Raw genomic sequence first — 19,716 nt, forward strand, 5'->3', positions numbered from 1 at the left:
AGCCTCTGGTCCTTTGGCACTGGCCTATGGTATTATCTATGACCCTCATACAATCTTTCTTGGGATACAAGAAAGAACAACTGATTAGAACAACTATGGCAGCTTGGCCAAAGTAGTAAAATCAGTAATAACAATAGCATCAAGTATGGCCTAGAAAATGATAAACTGTGGTAACTATTAATTTGCCACCTTTAACCATATAAATATGATTTGTAGTTATATAACAAATCAGAAAATTATATACAATTAGTATTCTCTCAATATGGCAATTTTACCCTAAGCAGAGAAAATTTAAAAAGAGTTAGGGGGAAAATATAGAAATAGAAGAAGAGAAAGAGATTCAAAGCAAGGCTGAAGGACAAAGGAAGGTTATGCAAATTTGGGAAACTGGTGAAGATGATAGGAAGAAATAAGAGAAGGAAGAAATATAAACAAGAACAGTACAAAACAGGAACAACAAAAAAACTAGAAACAGTGTTTACATTCATATAAAACCAGAACAAATAATCAAGAAAAAAAACAAAGGGAGAGAAGAAAAAATATGTCTACTTTAGGGCATGTCTCTGCAGTCACTGTTAGACAGAAGAAACAGATAGAGCCCAGATCCATGTTGATTCATTCTAGCAAGCCAGCAGTAGAGTAGTGGTTAATTCCAGAAAGCCTGCACCTTCAGTTCCACTGAAGTTCGAGCTGCTTCTGATGTCTGGCTTTGAGGCTGGGAGCCAAGCTGTTCACCCTGCAACACTCTGGGTGCCTCCTGATGGATTGAACTTAGCTCCCTGACCTTGGGTGTCTCCCAGCACTGCACCTTAACCTGCCACTGGGAGCCACTAGATAGAGCCAACCCCCAGTTGCTCTAAGTTCTGAGTTCAGTTATCCCCTTTCCAAAATCACAATTGGTCAGTCACTCTTTTCTGGGGACACTCAAACCAGATTTTAATTGAATCACTCACCAGCCATGGCAGTTCATAGCATCCACTGCACCATTGGACTGGAACAATTCTCCAGGGAGACCTCTGGGGTCACCAATAGTCACCATGTCTCTGCAGGTTTGAGATGCCCATCCCATGCCATGAGCCAGGGCTCAGGGAGAAAGCACTGGTTGCAACCTCCCTCTTTGCATTGAGGTTCTTCTTTTTGCTCTACATGTGGGCTGCAGTTCTCTTAAGAATGGCATTAAGTGTATGTATATGCCTTTTCATGAACAGGTAATACTTTCCCATTTTCTGATGTTCTCCTTGATTACCTTTTTCAGTGATGTAATTTTCACTGTACAGGTTTTTCACTTTCTTGGTTAGGTTAATATCTAAGTATTAAATTTTTTATGCTATTGTGAATGGTATTGTTTTCCTAATTTCTTTTTCAGTGAGTTCATTATTAGTGTATTATGAATGATGCTATTGATTTTTGTGTGTTTATTTTGCATCACACTACATTGCTGAATTTGGTTATTAATTCTAGGGAACTTATAACTAGAGGATCATGTCATCTGCAAATAATTGTATGTTGACCTCATCCTTTCCTATACATATCCCTTCTATTTCTTTCTCATGCTGATTGCTTTGGACGATGTTTTGGAGACTATGTTGAATGGTAGTGATGATAATGGACATCTTTGTCTTGTTTCTGACTTTAGAGGGAAAGCTTTCAGTTTTCCCCCATTTAATGTGATGTTGGAAGTAGGTTGATCATAAATGGGGTTTTTTTTGGTACTGGGAATTGAACTCAGGACATTACACTTGCCAGGCAGGTGCAGTGCCACTGAGCTAAATCCCCAGCCCATCATAAATGGTTTTTTATCAGATTGAGATAAGGTCCTTCTATACCTATTTTCTTCAGGGATTTCCATCATAAATGGATGTTGGGCTTTGTCAAAGACTTTTTCTGCATCTATTGAGATAATCATGTGATTTTTGTCCTTGCTCCTGTTTATATGATGAATTACATGTATTGATTTGTTTATGCTAAACCATCCTTGAATCCTTGGGATGAAGCCTACCTGGTCGTGGTGTATGATCTTTTTCACAATTTGTTACATTTTGTTTGCCAGTATCTTGTTAACAAAATTTTGCATGAGTATTCATTAGGGAGATAGGTCTATAGTTCTCTTCATTGGTTGGATACTTGTCTGGCTTTTGCAATAGGATAATGTCAGTTTCAGGGAATGATTTTGGAAGTACGTCTTCCCTTTCAATTTCATTAAAGAGTTTGAGGAGTACTGGTGTTAGATCTTCCCAGAAGTTCTTATAAAATTCAGCCATACATCTATCAGGTCCTCAGCTTTTCTTAGTTGGTAGTTTTCCTATTCTTGCTTTAATTTCATTGCCTGTTATTGAATTGTTCAGGATTTTTAAGTCTTCTTTGTTCAGTTTTGGTAATTCATACGTATCTAGGAATTTCTTCATTTCTTTAGCCCTCCAATTTTTGGCATACAGGTTTGGAAAGAGTTGCTAATAATTTTCTGGATTTTGGTGGCATTTATTGTGATTTAACCTTTTTTCATTTCTAATTGCATTAATTTGTGTCTTTCCTTTTTTGGGGATAAGATTGGCTAAGCGTTTGTTATTTTGTTTATTCTTTTGAAGAACCAGCTCGTTGATTCATTGATTTTTTTATATTTTCTTTGTCTCTATTCCATCAATTTTTGTTGTGATCTTTATAATTTCCTTCCTTATGTAAACTCTGGATTTGGATTGTTCCTGTTCTTCTAAGACCTTGAGATAAATCATTAGGTTATTGATTTGGACTTGTTCTGTCTTGTTGATGTGTATATTCACAGCTATAAACTTCCCTCGTAGGACTGCTTTCATCATGTGCCCTAAGTTATTGTATGTTGTACTGGCATTATCATTTCATTCTAGGAACTATCTTATTTCTGCCTTAGTTTTTTCTGTTACCCATTGAGTGTCGTTTAATCTGCATACATTGTGTAGTTTCTGTGTTTTCTTTTGCTATTGATTTCTAGTTTCATTGCACTGTGGTCTGATAATATACATCTTAAATTTTTTATTCTTTTGCCTTTACTTAGTCATGCTTTATTAGCTAGCATGTGCTCTATTTTGGAGAGAGTACCATTGTGGCTGAAAAGAATGTGCATTCTGTTGTGGTTGGGTGAAACACTCTAAATATATATTAAATTTCTTTTTTCAAAGGTTTGGTTCAACTCTAATATTTCTTTGTTGATTTTTTTTGTTTAGTTGATATGCCTATTTGTGATAGTGGGGTATTGAGGTCCCCCACTGTAATTGTATTGATGTTTATTTGATTTTTTTTTGTCCAGTAGTATTTGTTTTATGAAGTTGGGTGCACAATGGTTTGGTTCATAAATTTTTATAATTGTTATCTCTTCCTGTTGAATGCTTGCATTAACCAGTATGTAATGCTCTTTTTTTCTTCTTTTGATAAACCTTGGCTTGAAGTCCACTTTGTCTGAAAATAGGAGAGTTATTCCTGCTTATTTTGGGGTTCCCATAGTGTAGAATATTGTTTTCCATTCTTTGATTTTTTGAGTCTATAAATTTTTTTGCTCAATGTGTTTCTTTTTTTTCAAGGGTAGCAAAATTTTATTAAAAGTAGGAAAAGATATAGGCTCTGCGAAGTGAGTTTGGGCCAAGTACAAGTAGAAAAAGAGCTATACCCTACCGCATGAGGGCAGGCCATTCATGCAAGAGAGAAGAAAGTGGCCTAATGTTTCTTGAATACAGCATACTGTGGGATTTTGTTTCTTGATCCATTCTGCTAACCTGTCTTTTGATTGGCTAGTTGAGTCTATTTCTGTCGATAGTTATAATTGATATATATTGACTTATTCCTGTCATTATATTATTTTCCTGTTGCCATATTGCTTTCTTTCTCTTCTACTTAATTGCTAGCCCTCCCAATGGATTATTTTATTGAACCTTTTGGCATTGTTTACTTTGACTCCTTCTAGGATGTCCTTGAGAATAGTTAGGGGTGTTGGTTTGGTCATCAGGAACTTTTTAAGGTTATCTTTATCATGGTAATATCATTTTTCTCCATCAATTATGAAAGGTAACTTTGTAGGATATAACAGTCTAGGTTAGAGATTGTTTTCTTTTAGATCTTGAAACACTTTATTTCATGCTCTCCTTGCTTTTAAGGTTTGTATTGAGAAGCCTGTTGTAAGTCTGATGGGTTTTCCTTTATAGGTGATTTATTGCTTTTTCTAGCAGCCTATAAGGTTTTATTCTTGTGTTATATTTCTGGTAGTTTCATTATTATGCTGTATGGAGTGGTTTTTTTTCTGATTATGGCTATTCGTGGTTAATATGCCTCATTTACCTGTATGTTGAATTCTTTTTCCATGTCGGGAAAGTTTTCTGCTATTATGCCATTTGTATTGTCTTCTGATTTTTTAATTAATTCAAATTGCTCTTATATTAGTCTTCTCTGAGATATCTAACAGGTTTTGGATCCATTTGTCATGTTCTTTTGTTGTTTTTAAGGTAGTTCTCATTAATTAATCGTTGACCCTAGCCCTGTGTTCTAGATCAGATTCTCTGTCTACAATGGTCACTTCTGCTGCTCACACTTTCAGTCATATTTTTAATCTCTTGGATTTCTGTTTGGAACTTTTTTATGGACTGTCATTCTTTTTTGTGCTGGACATTCACATTTTGCTTCTTTTTCTTTAGCTCCACTAGCTGTTTATTAATGTCTTCTCTAGACTCACTGATCATTTGTTTTATTAAGGTCATTATCTGATTAGTTATATTTTTAAATTTTCAAAGTATCTTATTAAACTGTTTTACTGCCATTGATACTCTTGCACCTCTTTCTGCTGTGTGGCTTATGTTGCCCTCCCCGTTGATGCCTACTCAGCTAGTTTTGGGGAATTGACAGTTTTTGGAGTCATTGTTTTGTTTTATCTTTTTGTTCCCATTTTGGTGGGTGTAGGGTTTGTGACTTCTTAGGCCCAGGGCCCCATTCTTCAGGAGTGAGCCACAATATTGTTTGTTTCTGACTCCCAGGAAATTCAGGCATTGGCATAGAGAGAAATCCAATTGACAGCAACCAGTATGTCACCTTGGCTATAGTAGTACAGTACATTCAAGTTGTGAACTTTCACAGATATGAATGAACCTCACATTACAAACATTCATAGATGCAAACAAATCACAGAAGCAGCTCACATGCCTGCCAGACATTGTCACAGTTGTGTTGCTGTGTGCTCACTGTACAGTGTGGTAGTGTACAGTAGTTCAGTACTCACTCAGAGACCAGGATGTCCAGAAGCAAGGGGAAAAGCAGTGGTGATGTGCAGAGGACAGCTAGGAAGTGCAGAACAATATACATTGTATATTGTGTCAAAGGTGTATAAGGCTCATTTTGTTGGACTTACAAAGGAATCCAGCTTCTGAACATTCCCTAAGAATGGAATTTGTTCTTAAATTGAAGACTTACTGTAAAGTCAGTGACAACAATGGTATCAAATATCAACTGGATAGTGACAAACCCTAAGAACTACTCATGAACTTCCCTTAATCAGAACAAAGAGGTCTATGATTTTAGTGAAGACACAAGCCATGCATATATATATATATATATATGCATATATAATATATATATATTCATGTATATAAAGTCAGACCACTCATTTCTGCTGGATGTAGGCAGTGGTGCAAGAGCTCAAGCATACTACTGGACTAAATGCCTTCTCCTTCAGGTCCACCCCCTCTAAAGACTACACCCACTATACCTGGTCTCCCACAACAGAAGACAGGCCCTGTGATCTTCCTGGCCTGATACCAGGCCACCCAGGGGATCTTAGGAGATCCTTGCTTAGCTTTCACCCTCTCCAAGCCTGCCTCCCAAGGCTGTCTTTCACCAAGTCTCCACAGGAAAGTAGCACTGCAGTCTTGGTGTGAAACTCTCTTTCTGTGTGTTGGTCTTGTTTTTGATCAGGTCAGTCTTTCAGTTGTCATCTCTGCTGCCCTGTTCTGTGAAAAACCACTATGAAAGTCAGTATGGAGATTTCCCAAAGAACTGAAATTATAAATTTCATTTGATCCAGCTATTCCTCTTCTAGATATCTTCCCCAAAGAGTTAAAGACACCATATTACAGTGATATATGCACACTCAGCTTTATAGCAGCACAATTCATAAAAGCTAAATCCTGGAAGCAGCCAGTATGTCCATCAGCAGATGAATGGATAAAGAAAATGTGGTATCTGTAAACAATAGAATGCTACTTAGTGATAAAGAAGGATAAATTCAAGACATTTGTAGGAAAATGGATACACCTGGAAAATACAATGTTAAGTGAAATAAATCAGTCACAGAAGCTTGAATACTATAAGGTATCTCTCCTTTGAGTATGGCAAAGTGTAAATAAAGAGCAAAAAATAAAAGGATTGATAGAAGGAAACAGAGATAGATCTTTTACAAACAGAAAGGGATCCAGGAGACTGTGGGTTAGGGGAGGTGAGAGGAGAAAGGGAAGTGCTATGTACATGTACCAAATACCCACAGGGAATGTAAACATATGTTGTAACCATGAGCTAAAACTAATAACAGTAACAACAATAATAAAAAGTGGTAAGGGGATCTAGAAAAGGAGGGAGGTGAGTGCGGAGGGGAAGGAGAATTAAAAAGGAATCAAGATGTGTTATATATATGTACCTACTCCCTAAGATGAATGTAAACTTCATGTGTTGCAAATACATACCAATAAAATAAAAATTTTAAAAAAGATTTGTGTTTCTCTTCCTTAAATGATACAATCTACTATTGAAACCACCTGTGCTTGGAGTTTGCTTATTGAGAACATTTATAATAGTATATTAAAGTGTATTTTTCTGTACCTCACAGAGCATATGTGGAATAGCTGCTTAAAGTTTGTATTTCATATTTTAACATTAGGTTCATTCTCACAGTTAACGTCCGCTGGCCAGCATTTCCTTTTGGACTTGACCATTGTATTAGTCAGCTCAGGTGGACTAACAAAGTGTGATTAAACAACACAAATTTACTTCTCACACTTTTGGAGACTGTGAAATCCAAGTTCAAGGTGCCAGATGAGTCAGATTCTAATTGAGGGCTCCCCGCTGGCTCACACATGACCTTTTCACAGCGCACAGAGTGAGGTACAGGGTGCTTCTCTTTTTCTTCTCATAAAGCCACTAATATAAGCTAATTACCTACCAAAGATCACATCTATATACAGTCACCTTGGGTGTTACTTTCGACATATGGATTTGGGGGGATGCAATATTTAGTCTATAGCAGTCACATTTACTTGTTTGAAGTTTTTCTTTTGAACTAGAGTGATTTTGGATTTGACCTTGGACATTGTGAATGTTAAGTTGCACAGACTATGGTTCTTATGAGGATCCCATTGAGGAAATTGATTTTTTTAAAAAATTATTTTAAACAACCAACATAGGCTCAGGCCATAAAAGAATTGGAAAATGTTAACTCTTCTATTATCTAAAAACATTCATGTAAGATTATTTTTTTCTTCATAAATATTTGAAAGACTTTATTACTGAAACTATCTGGGTTTGGAGTTTTTTTGTGAGTTTATTTTTTTTTGATAGTGAATTCAGTTTCATTCAGAGATAGATGTCTTAGACTTTCCTATTTCAGGTTTTAAAAGCTGTGTTTTTCAAGGAAATCATCCATTTTTCTAAGTTTCCAAAGCTTTTCTACCTTCTTGATTAGGATTTTGCACCCACTATTTTAAAATTCTTCCTGTTAAAAGTAAATAAGCTAGGCATGGTAGTACACAAATGTAATCCCAGAACTCTGGTAGGCTGTGGCAGGAGGGTGGCAAGTTTGAATGTACCCTGGGCAACTTGGCAACCTAGAGAGAACCTGCCTCAAAAATTAAATTAATTTAAATTAAATTAAAATAGCGGGGGATAAAGTTCAATGTAAAGGCCCTGGGTTCAATCCCTAGTGCCCCCAACACCCACACACAAAAGTTAAACTTACACATTTTCTTTCTAGTATTGCCTTACTTATGTCAGATATATTTTGTAATCATAGTTTGCTTCAAATATTTCTAGTGTCCATTGAAAACTTTTCTTTGGTCCATGTGTTAACTAGATGTATCATAGTTTCTAACTATGTTTGAATTTGTTAGTCATCTTTTGGTTGCTAATTTTATCACAATTCCTTTAAGGTCAGAAACCATATTGTATATTTTCTTACACCTTTGAAATTTTTCAGAGACTTGATCTATTTTGGAGAATGTTCCAAGTATGTATGAAATGACTGTGTTCGGCTATGATTGTATGTTTCATTCCATGAATGTCAATTAATATTTAGCTGTTGAAATATTCTACAGCCTTAATGATTTTGGGTGCTTGTCTCACTTACCATGAAGTAAATTTGAGAGTCTCCAATTAACCTTGTAGTTATTCCAACAATTGAGTTATGGACTTTAAAATGATATTATTTGATGGGAGTAGAGTTCTTCTATTTTTCTTGATTTAAAATATCACTCTTTTGTCCCTAATAATCTTCAGTCTGAAGTCTACTTTGATATTTATATGGTTACACTTGGTCTTTCCTGATCAGTATTTGTGGAATATAGCTTACTGCTATCCTCTGCTTTCTAACTTTGGTGTTCTTGTATTTTAAGTGTCTTTTGTAAACAGCATCAAGTTGGTGCCATCATTGGAATGATAGTGTCCTCTCCATACTTCATGTTGGAACTTTATCCTGATGGAACACAGGAGGTGTGGTCTGGGGGTGATTAAGTCATGAAGTTTCCACCTTCATGGATGGGATTAGCACCTTTACTCTAAGGTTTAAGATTGAAGGGAGTGCTCTCATGCACTCTGTACCTTCCACCATGGAAGGATTCAATGTTCTCTTCTCCAGAGGATGTAGCAACCTGGCACCATCTTGGACACAGAGAGCAGCCTCCATTTGACACCAGACTTACCAATGGGCTCAAATTTCTCTAATCTAACAATCTTGTGGATTCTTTTTGTGCTGGAGTTCAAACCCAGGGCACTTGACAACTGAGCTACAACCCTGCCCTTTTTATTTTTTATTCTGAGACAGGATCTCACTAAGTTGTCCAGGTGGGACTCAAACTTGTGATCCTGTTGTCTCACCCTCCCTCAGTGCTGAGATTACAGGTGTGTGTCATTGTGCCCTACTCTACTCTGTTGGTGTGTTTGTGTGCAGGGTGTTATTAATTTTTTTCTGTTTTTATTATTTAAAACTTTAAAATTATTTAAAATTTTATTATTTTATTATTTTCTGTTATTATTATTTATTATTATTCATTAGATATTTGTCCATTAATATTTAAGGTAATTGCTCCTGAATTTGTCTTCTGTCTTGTTATTCATTGTCTATTACTCCCCTGTTATTGGTCCCTTTGGACCTCCATCCTTGCTTTGGGGTTGAGCATTATTTAGTGTTTCATTCTTTCTTTTCTTGGCTTATTGGCTGAATTATGTAATCATCATCACTGCTCATAGTTGCTTCCACACACACCTGATTCATCTTACTTTTTGAACACTTATGCCAATACTGTTTGAGAGAGTCTTTGTGTATTTATTCTGCCCCTTCCTCCCAACTCCCATTCATGAAGGAATCCACCTTCCCATATTAGATTGCTTGATGTTGTCCCATGGGTACTGGTGTTCTTTTCAAGTTTTTCAGTTCTTTTTTCTGTTCATGTTTCATTTTCAATCATTTCTATTGCAATGACTTCAAATGTACCTTTTCTTCTGCCATGTTTAATTGTCTAGTTACTTTTCTCATCTCTGAGACACAATATCTGACACCCACACCTCTAAGGAGGAAAGGTTTATTTAGTTCACAATTTGTAGAGATTTCAGTCTATTGTCAGCTGGCTCCAAGGCAGGGCGACATGGCAGAGCAGAAACAGTCCATGTCATGGTGGCAAAAGCTGTGAGAAATAAAAGAGAAGGGAGGGTTATAGATCCTTCCAGCCCACACCCCCAGTGACCAACTCCTCCAAACAGGCTTCACACATCACATTTAGCTATAACCTCTCAGTGGGCCAATCTTTTGATAAATGTCACACCTCCATGGTCCAATCACATCCTCAAACTCCTACCTACCATCATATGAGGCTTTGGGGGGGACATCTAGATATAACCATAATGTTAATCTACTACTAATTCCATTAACTTCTCATCTCAGACATAATAGTTTTTGTTTCTAGAATTTGATTTGGCTCTTTTCTATATATTCTATGTGTTAACTTAATATTCATTTAACAGTATAGAGAAATGTAAATTTTAACACTGTTCAACACAAGTGAGCTATTGAATAAATTAAAATTATTATTAAAATTATTTTATGTAACAAAAGTTTAACTTTTTAAGATGACATGTCTTTCTTTCATTTTCTTCTTCCTCACTAAGACTGCCTTCAAACACACACACACACACACACACACACACACATACACGGGCACGCTCATATGTATGAGGTTTTTTCCTTAAAAAAATGAGATCACAATAATCAGCTCTTATTACCCTAACCTAACCATACCAAAGGAAAATTGCTCTAGGTCATCTAGTAAAGTTTCAGTTTATTGATATTCATTACTAAACAATATCCATGTACTAAAATATGTCTAACTATCCCACTATTTCTGAGATTTTTTTATTTTGTGAATTCTTGTTAATATTGCTGCTTCTGGTTATTAAATGTAACATCCATTATACTTCCCTATGTGTGTGTGTATCCTAGTTTGTCTATGGGGTATATCAGTGGGAGAAAAGTACAATATTTGCAAACATCTGTATTTATAATTTGCATACATTTTATCTTCTTATATTAAAAAATACTTTATCAGAGGAGACTTCCAGGTTGGCATGTCAAGGATCCCAGCCCAGAGGAGACTTCTGGGTTGGCGTTCCGTGGCTCCAAGCCAGAAAGAGGATTCTGGGTAGGTGTGTTGCAGTTCCCAGCATAGAAGAGACTTCCGGGTTGGCGTGCCACAGCTCCAAGCCCAGAAGAGACTTCTGGGTCGGCGTGCCAGAGCTCCCAGCCAGGAGAAGGATTCCAGGTGGGTGTGCCACAGCTGCCAGCAGAGAGGAGGCTTCCAGGTGGGTGTGCTGAAGCTCACAGCACACAGGAGGTGAGCCATGACAGTGCCAGGAACACAAACCACCACCACCACCCCCCACACCGTCAAAATGAGAAGACAGGTAAATAAGCCTCAGAACCAGACTTCCAGATCACCTAAAGCAACCACAAAGGGAAATGAGATGGAACACTCTGATACTCAAACACCTGGACTCCCTGAACTAGCAACAAAAGAGGTTCTGGAAAAATGAAATCAGAAATAATTTCTCACATAACAGCAAAGATTTTGCCCATAGTGCAAGACATGATTAATAAATCTCGAGAGGATACAGATAAAAAAATAGAGGAGCTGAGGAACATGATGGAATGAGAACAGAGGAAACAAATGGAATCCATAAAAGAGATGGAAACAGATTTCCAGGAGATTAAAAACTCCACTGAAACTCTATGCAGCAGAATGAGCCAATATGAGGACAGAATTTCAGATATAGAAGATAAGATTGCAATTAGTGACCAGGAAAATAAAAAATTCTTAAAAATTATAAGGGACCATGAGAAATCAATCCAACAGCTACTAGATGATGCAAAGAAAAATAACATAAGACTGATTGGAGTCAATGAAGAAACAGGAGAGAGTGCAGATGACATAAAAAAAAAAAACTCTTCACAGAAGTGATGGCAGAAAATTTCCCAAGCAGAGGAAAAGAATTTGACATACAGATAAGTGAGGCATATAAGACTCCAACTAGCCTTGATCAAAAAAATCTACACATAGGCATATAATTGTTAAGATTCCAGAAACTCAACAGAAGAACAAAATTCTACAAGTAGAGAAAAGAAACAAATCACATACAAAGGAAAACCCATCAGAATTGCAGCGGACTTCTCAGTGCCAACCCTCAAGGCAAGAAGAGCTTGGAGTGATGTATTTCAGGCCCTAAAGGAAAACAACCTCCAACCCAGACTGATGTACCCTGCAAAACTATCTTTCAAAATTGATGGTGAAATAAGATACTTTCATGACAAAGAGCACCTTAGGAACTTCATGAATACCAAAGCAGCACTCCAAAAAATTTTAGACAAAATCCTAGAAAAAGAAAATGAGGATCACAACCCCAGGAAGCCCAGCAGAATGAATCCAAAGGGCATGACAAAAAATTAAAAGCAAAGGGGGAGGATCAAACAAAAAGAAAAAGTCATGACAATGATAACTCAATATGTATCAGTTATAACCATCAATGTTAATGGTCTCAACTCACCAATCAAAAGAAATAGACAGGCAGAATGGGTCAAGAAACAAGATCCAACAATATGCTGCATACAAGAAACACACTTAAGTCAAAAAGAAACTCATAGACTGAAAGTTAAAGAGTGGAAAACAATGATCCATGTGACAAGAACCCCCCAAAAGCAGGAATAGCTATCCTTTTTGGAGACCAAGTGGATTTCAAACCCACACTGATTAAGTGAAGGACACTATATCCTTGTAAAGGGAACAATCCAAGAGGAAGAGATGACAATCATCAATATCTATTCACCAAACACTAGTGCACCCAACTGTATAAAACAAATAGTAACAGACATTAAAAATCACATGTTTACTAATACAATAGTCGTGGGGGACCTCAATACCCATTTTTCACAAATAGATAGATCAACTAGACAAAAAACAAGTAACAAAATACTAGAACTGAATCAAACTATTGAACAAATCAACTTAATAGATGTTTCCAGAGTGTTCCACCCCACAAAATCAGAATACACATTTTTTTCAGCTGCACATGGGTCATTCTCCAAAATAGACCACATACTCACTCATAAAACATATTTAAGTGCAAAGGAATTGAAGTTATCCCCTGTATATTATCAGACCATAGTGTGATGAAATTAGAGATCAATAGCAAAAGAAACTGCAAAAACTTCATAAACACGTGGAAATTGAACAACACACTTCTTAATAACCAGTGGGTCACAGAGGAAATTAAATAAATGAGACAGTTCCTTCAATAAAATGACAATGACAATACAAGATATCGGAATCTATGGGACACAATGAAAGCAGTTTTACGAGGGAAATTCATAGCAGTGAATACTCCTATTAGGAAAACAGAGTGAGCCCAATTAAACAACCTGATGCTGAACCTCAAGCTTCTAGAAAAAGAAGAGCAGAACAAACCCAAAGCCCATAGAAAGGAGGAAATTATAAAGATCAGGGCAGAAATCAATGCGATGGAGACTAAGAGAATGATACAAAAAAATCAATGAAGCCAAGAGTTGGTTCTTTTAAAGAATCAACAAAATTGACAAACCCTTAGCCAACCTTATCAAAACAAGGAAAGAAAAGGCCCAAATCCATGAAATTAGGAATGAAAAGGGTGAAATTACAATGGACCCAGAAGAAATCCAGAAGATCATCAATACCTACTTCCAGAACCTATATGCCAATAAGATGGAAAATATAGAAGAAATAAACAGATTCCTAAACATGTATGAATTACCAAAGTTGAACAAAGAAGACTGAAAAATTCTAAACAACCCAAGATCAATCAATGAAATTGAAAATGTAATTAAAAACTTACCAAGAAAAACCCAGGTCCTGACAGCTTCACCACTGAATTCTATAAGACATTTAGAGAGGAACTACTGGCACTACTGTTTAAACTCTTCAATAAAATTGAAAGGGAAGCAATACTCCTGAATTCATTCCTGGAAGCAAGCGTCACCTTGATCCCCAAAGCAGAGAAAGATGCAACCCAAAAAGAGAACTATAAGCCAACTAAGATACTGGCAAATAGAATGCAGAAGACCATCAAGAACATCATACACCCTGACCAAGTGGGATTCATCCCAGGGATGCAGGGATGGTTCAACATACCCAAATCAATCAATGTAATACACTATATCAATAGAGCCAAGGACAAAAACCATATGATTATCTCCATAGACACAGAAAAAGCATTTGACAAAATCTAACATGCATTTATGATAAAAACCCTACAAAAAATTGGAATAGATGGTCTCTACCTCAAACTGATAGAAACCATCTATGAAAAACCAACAGCCAATATTATACTAAATGGTCAAAAACTAAATCCTTCACACTAAAATCAGAAACAAGACAAGGATGTCCACTATCATCGCTCCTGTTCAATATAGTTTTGGAAACATTAGCTAGAGCAATTAGACAAGAGAAAGAAATAAAAGGAATAAAAATAGGAAATGAAGTCAAATTGTCATTATTTGAAGATGACAGGATACTCTATATAGAAGACCCCAAGAACTCCACCAAAAGTCTTCTAGACTTAATAACCAAATTCAGTCAAGTAGCTGGATACAAGGTCAACACACAAAAATCAATAGCTTTCCTTCACACGAATGACAGACTCACTGAGACAGAAGTAGGGCAAACAATTCCTTTCACAATAGCATCCAAAAAACTGAAATACCTAGGAATCAACCCAAGAAAAGAAATCAAAGAACTCTTCTCTGAAAACTATAGCACTTTGAAAAAAGAGATTGAAGAGGATATCAGAAAATGGAAAGACATCCCTTGCGCCTGGGTAGGAAGGATTAATATAGTGAAAATGGCCATACTTCCAAAACTGCTATATAGATTCAATGCAATCCCAATTGAAATCTCAGCAGCATACTTCATGGACCTTGAGAAAACAATCCAAAAATTCATTTGGAACAAGAAGAGACCCAGAATAGCAAAAGCAATTCTAGGTAATAGAGACTTGACAGGGGTATTGCAAACCCCAATGTGAAATTATACTACAAAGCTACTGTGATAAAACTAGCATGATACTTGCAAAGAAACAGACCTGAGGACCAGTGGAACAGAATAGAAGATGCAGAAACAATTCCAGACACACTCAGCCACCTCATCTTTGACAAAGGAGCCAAACACCCTCACTGGAGGAAAGATGGCCTCTTTAATAAATGGTGCTGGAGAAATTGGGTTTCAACTTGCCAAAGACTAAAACTAGACCTTTATCTCTCACCATGCACTAAACTAAAATTGAAATGGATTAAAGATCTAAATATTAAAACTGAAATGATGAACCTGCTGGAACAGAAGGTAGGTAGAACTCTTGAAGACATTGGTGTAGGAAAAGACTTTATAAACAAAACCTCAGTTGCCCGTGAACTAGCACAATCAACAAGTGGGATCTCTTTTTACTAAAAAGCTTCTGCACAGCAAGACAAACCACCAACAGTGTGAAGAGACAATCCACAATCTGGGAAAACATTTTCACGGATGGTCCCTCAGACAAAGGTCTACTATCTCAAATCTATAAAGAACTTAAAAAAATCAGACCTCCCAAATTTAAAGACCCAATACAAAAATGGGCATCTGAAATGAACAGACATTTCTCAGACAAAGAAGTAGAAAAGGCAAATAAACATTTGAAAAAAATGTTCAACATCACTGGCCATTCAAGAGATGCAGATGAAAACAATGCTGAGATTCCACCTCACTCCAAAAAGAATGGCTGCTATCAAGAAATGAACCAATAACAAATGCTGGCACGGCTGTGGGGAAAGAGGAACCCTGCTCCACTGCTGTTGGGAGTGTAGACTGGTGAAACCACTGTGGAAATCAGTATGGAGATACCTCAAAGAACTAAGACTGGAAGTCCCATTTGACCCAGCTATTCCCCTGCTGGGTATCTTCCCAAAAGAATTAAAAGAATCATACCACAGTGATATATGTGCACCCATGTTCGTAGCAGCGCAGTTTATAATAGCTAAAACTTGGAAACAGCCTAAATGCCCATCAACTGGAGACTGGATAAAGAAAATGTGGGGTTTTTTTTAAATAAAATGGAGTACTACTCAGCCATAAAAAATGAGAAATTAGAGACATTTATAGCTAAGTGGATGAACATTGAGGTGATACTCTTAAGTGAAATAAATAGGACACACGTGTAAATACCGAATAGTTTCTCTAGTGTGAGAAACCGAAAGTGTAAATAAGGACTAAAAGTATAATAGAGAATGTGAAATAGGAAGAAAAGGGGCAAAGGAGAAGGGGAAGTGGGAGGGGTAGGGGAAATTAAAGAAGGGAATGGAATTAATATGAGAAAATGAAAAAAAGGAAACAAAGTCTCTGTAAATAGGGAGGGATGGAGGGGTTGAAGGCAGGGCAGGGGAAAGGGGAAAAATAAGAACTGAGAGAATATAAAGGTGCATATCTCCAGTGATGAATGTCATTATAATGTACACCTAAATGTACCAATAAAAGGATATATATATAAAAAAAAAAAAAACCTCCACTGTAGGGTGAGGACCCCGGCACGGCTTGGAGCCCCCGCTCCATCCCCATGCTCCGCACAACTCGACCAACCAGCGAAAGCTGAGGATCCAGACAGTGTGAAGCCCCTGATCCGTTCTAAGCTCTGCCCACTGCTGCTTGAGGACCCTGGCGCGGCTTGGAGCCCTCGCTCAATCTCTGTGCTCAGCTTAGCCTCGTGGATGCCTACAGGGCCTGGTCCCACCCCCCACCTCTGGCCTCCTGGCTCTTGTCCTACCTCGTTCCACACTACAGAGGCACAGGGGATCATAAAGGCCCTTGTCCTGACCTCCACAAGATAGAGCAGAAGTGAGCAACAGAAAGATGCCCTCTCTGAGGCTCCTCGATGAACACTGAAGTTCAGCGGAAAAGTGAAGAGAATCTCTGCAATAAAGGCACACCAGACCACCGTACTTGGTAAGTTGGAGGGATCATCACCTCCCATCGGAACCCGGGCTATCCTCAGGGGAAAGGCAGCTGGAACCTTCAGTAGAACCTTGCAGAGTTCAACCCTGCAAGAAGACAGGGAGCTCAACTCGGGACTAGCAGCCAGAAATCTGCCTGAATCTCACAGGTCTGCTACTGGCTTGCTGAGATTGATTGACTTGTGTCTGCACACGGCTGCCCACGTTGTCTACTGTGACAGCAGAGACATACCCTGAAGGAGGCCCTTCATTTTTATTTTTTGTTATTTACCAAAAAGAAAAGAAATTTTTCTCTTATTTTTAATTCTTAATTTTTTCTTTTTTCAAATTTTTATTTTTCTCTTCTTTTTTTCGTTATTCTTCTCTCTCTCTCTCTCTCTCTCTCTCTCTCTCTCTCTCTCTCTCTCTCTCTCTCTCTCTCTCTCTCTCTCTCTCTCTCTCTCTCTCTCTCTCTCTCTCTCTCTCTCTCTCTCTCTCTCTCTCTCTCTCTCTCTCTCTCTCTCTCTCTCTCTCTCTCTCTCTCTCTCTCTCTCTCTCTCTCTCTCTCTCTCTCTCTCTCTCTCTCCCACATTGCACTTCATCTCCCTTTTTGTTCCTTTCTGGACCGAATTCAGATTTCTTCTTTATTTTTCTTTTCTTCTCTTTTTCTTTTTCTCAATTATCATTAGTTTTCAATTAGCAATTATTGCGCCTTGCATAAATCTCATTGGCTATGATACTGCCACTGTGCAAAGCTTGATTGTCATTAGTTTTAAAGGAAAGTAAATACAGTATCTAGCCTCCCTATTGCTGTTAGTTGGTTCTATTAATGTCTTTGTTCTTTCATTATGGCTTTTCCTCTTGCCTTCAACAGTTTCTTAGAGTTTGCGTGATCTTCCTGTGTCTTCTAGCCTCACCACTAACCTTTTCCTGATCCTTCTACCTATCTGTCCGTCCCTCCCCAACTACTTCTAACTTCCCATCCTGAAAGGTAAAGTTGCTATATTGAAGAGTTTATTCACTATAAACGTGTGTTGGGTTGGTCCTCAATTTTGATGTAATTCACACAGTTAAATGTGATAGATTAATAACTACCACAGTTTGTCATTTTCTAAGCTGGGCATGATGCTATGGTGTTGCTGATTGTAACATTTGGGCTAAGATCTTGTGATTGCCTTCCTGATATAATGAAAATGAGATAGCCTCAGAGTCATTAGAGTCTCAAAATCTAAAGACCAGCTATATCTGGAAGACACCTCTGAAAAGCAATCATTCCACAAGGGTTCTAAACACAAGCAACAAAGATACTTACAATAAGCAATATTGAAATATCAAACCTTTTTTGAAATATCAACCCTTTCAAAAATCAATGGGGAAATTAGATACTGCCATGACAAAGAACACCTGAGAAACTTCATGAACACCAAACCGGTACTCCAAACAATTCTAAGCAATATCCTAGAAAAAGACAATGAAGGTTACAACTCCCTGAGGCCCAACAAAGGGAAGCCACCAGGCAAGGTAAGAAATTAAGGGAAAGGGGAAAAGAAAAAAGAAATAAAAGAGCCAACAACAGCAAAACATCATGACAAGGATGAGTCAGTATCTATCAATTATAACTCTCAATGTTAATGGCCTCAATTCACAATTCAAAAGAAACAGACTGACAGAATGGATTAAGAAGCAAAATCCAGCAATATGCTGTATATGAGAAACACACCATAGGCTGAAAGTAAAAGGATGGAAAACAGTTCTCCACACAACAGGAACCCAGAAAAAAGCAGGGGTAGCAATCTTATTTGAAAACAAAGTAGATTTCAAACCAAAACTAATTAAGAGAGAAAAGATGCTCACTACATCCTTGTGAAGGGAACAATCCAGGAGGAAGAGATGACAATCCAAAATATATATGCACCAAATATGAATGTCCCCAACTATACAAAACAAATGTTAATGGACGTGAAAAACCAAATAAGCACTAATACAATTGTAGTAGGGGACCTCCATACCCCACTATCACAAATAGACAGATCATCTGGACAAAAAATTAACAATGAAATTCTAGAACTGAACCAAGCTATTGAACAAATGGACTTAAGAGATGTTTACAGAGTGTTCCACCCCACAAAATCAGAATACACATTCTTTTCAGCTGCACAAGGGTCATTCTCCAAAATTGATACTACCATATGCTAGCTCATAGGATATGTCTAAGTAAATGTAAAAGAACTGAAATTACCTCCTGTATATTATCAGACCATAGTGCAATAAAATTGGAGATCAATAGCATAAGAAACTGCAAAACTCCCACAAACACATGGAAATTGAATAACACTCTCCTGAACAAACAATGGGTCACAGAGGAAATTAAAGAAGAAATTAGACAATTTCTACAAGTAAATGATAATACCAGTACAACATACAGAAATCTATGGGACACAATGAAAGCAGTTCTATGCAGGAAATTCATAGCAGTGAATGCTCATATTAGGAAAACACAGAGAACTCAGATAAATAACCTAATGCAGAACCTCAAGCTCCTAGAAAAAGAAGAGCATAACAAACACAAAGCTCATACAAGAGAGGAAATTATAAAGATCAGATCAGAAATCAATGCAATGGAGGCTAAGAAAACAATACAAAAAAAATTAATGAATCAAAGAGTTGGTTTTTTGAACGAATGAATAAAATTGATAAACACTTAGTAAACCTTATCAAAAGAAGGAAAGAAAAGGCTCAAATCCATGCAATTAAGAATGGAAAAGGTGAAGTCACAACAGACCCAGCAGAAATCCAAAGGACCATCAATACCTACTTTGAGAACCTGTATTCTAATAAAATGGAAAACACTGAAGAAATGGGCAGATTCCTAGATACATATGAATTACCAAACTTAAATGAAGAAGATATAGAAATTCTAAACACCCCAATTACAATGAGTGAAATTGAAAATGTAACAAAAAGTTTAC

General features: G+C 37.2%; 1 pseudogene; it reads right to left on the reverse strand.

Moving 5' to 3' along the window:
* Window positions 1-17,422: 17,422 nt before the first annotated feature.
* LOC147829402 (U4 spliceosomal RNA) lies at window positions 17,423-17,504 on the reverse strand (annotated as a pseudogene).
* Window positions 17,505-19,716: the final 2,212 nt, after the last annotated feature.

The sequence above is a fragment of the Heterocephalus glaber genome, unplaced genomic scaffold, assembly GCF_053883595.1.
Source record: "Heterocephalus glaber isolate CG9 unplaced genomic scaffold, H.glaber_assembly_v1.0 deba00000621, whole genome shotgun sequence".
NCBI classification, from domain to species: domain Eukaryota; kingdom Metazoa; phylum Chordata; class Mammalia; order Rodentia; family Bathyergidae; genus Heterocephalus; species Heterocephalus glaber.